This window comes from Rhincodon typus, chromosome 27 (genome assembly GCF_021869965.1).
Source record: "Rhincodon typus isolate 14 chromosome 27, sRhiTyp1.1, whole genome shotgun sequence".
Taxonomy (NCBI): Eukaryota; Metazoa; Chordata; class Chondrichthyes; order Orectolobiformes; family Rhincodontidae; genus Rhincodon; species Rhincodon typus.
Window position 1 is genome coordinate 44,550,155 of NC_063358.1, and position 1,691 is coordinate 44,551,845.

Sequence of the window (1,691 nt, forward strand, 5' to 3'; positions counted from 1 at the left end):
CCTAAAACTAACACTAACCCAAACCCTAACCTTAACCTCAACTCTAACCCTAACCCTAAACCTAAGCTCAGCCCCAACTCTAACCTTAACCCTAACCTTAAACCTAATCCTAACCTAGCATCAGCTCCAACCCTAACCCTCACCCTAACACAAAACTTAGCCTCAGGCCCAAACTATCCCTAACCCTAACCGTGACCATGGATGCAGCCACAACCCGAACCCTAGCCTCAACTCCAACCCTAACCCTAACCCATAGCCCAGCCTCAGCCCAACCCCAAACCTAACGTTAACTCTAACCCTAGCCCCAGCCCCAATGTTAACCCTAAACCTAGCATCAGCCTGAACCCTAACCATAACACTAACCCTGACGCTCAGCCCCAAACCCAATGGTAACATTAACCCTTACACTAGCCTCAGCACCAACCTGAAGCCTAAATCTAGCCTCAGACCAAATATGAACCCTAACATTAACCCTAAACGTAACCGTAACCTTAAACATAACCCGACCCTAACCTTAACCCAATCACAGCCCCAACCCTTACCCTAACCCTAACCCTAACCCAAACCCAACACTAACACTAACTGTAACCCTAACCATGGCGTTAGCCTCAGCTCCAACCCTAACCCTAACTCAAACCCTCGCCTCAGCCTCAAACCTAACCCTAGCCTCAGCCCCAACCATAACACAAACCCTGACACTTACCTTACCACTAGGCTCAACCCTAACCCTAACTGTAAACCTGAAACTAACCTTAAACATAGCCTCAGGTCCAACCCTAACCATCACCCTAACCTGTACCCTAGCCTCAGCCCCAAGCCTCACCCTTAGACTCACCATAACACTAACCCTAACCTCTGGCAGAACCCTAACCCTAACCTCAACTCCAACCCTAAGCCTAACCCTAAACCACGCCTCAGCCCCAACTCCAACCCTGACTATAACCCTCACCTCAGCTCCAATCCTAAACCTAAACGTAGCCCTAAACCTAACCCTAACTCTAACCTTAACCCTATCACAGCCCCAAAACTTATCCGAACCCCAAACCTAACCTAACAACAGCCTCAGCCCCAACTCCATCCCTAATCCTGTCACTAACCTTAACCCTAGCCTGAGCCCCAAACCTAACTCTAAACGTAACCCTAACCCTAACCCATCCAAATCTGGGCACCTCACCCGGCCGAGAGTGTTTCCCAAACAGGGTGACCTTTTGAATTCACTCTCTTCACCGAAAAGTTCACTTCCCGACTTCGGAACGCGTTCAGACTCGGTCAGATGAAGGCAGGCAGCCTGCCAGATCCCTGGGAGAAGTTTGAGATCTGCAGGAACCTTTCCGGAGTCCCAGGCAAAGTTTTCAGTCGAACACGAACAAATCCGGTCTCCTCACCCAGCCTTGATTGCCTCCCAGGCGGCGTGACTTTTCGGATTCACTTCCATACCTGAAAAAGTCACTTCCCATTGTCGGAACGCGTTCAGGTTTGGTCAGATGAAGGCACGGACCCTACAAGACCCAGGGGCACAGTTGGAAGCCGACACGCCCCTTTCCTGTGGCTCCAGACAAAGATTTCAATCGACCCGAACCGAATCCAGCCAATTTACACGGCCAGGAGAGCCCGTCAGGCGGCGTAACTATTCGGATTCACTCTCATACCTGAAAAAGTCACATCCCATTGTCGGGACTCGGTCAGATGAA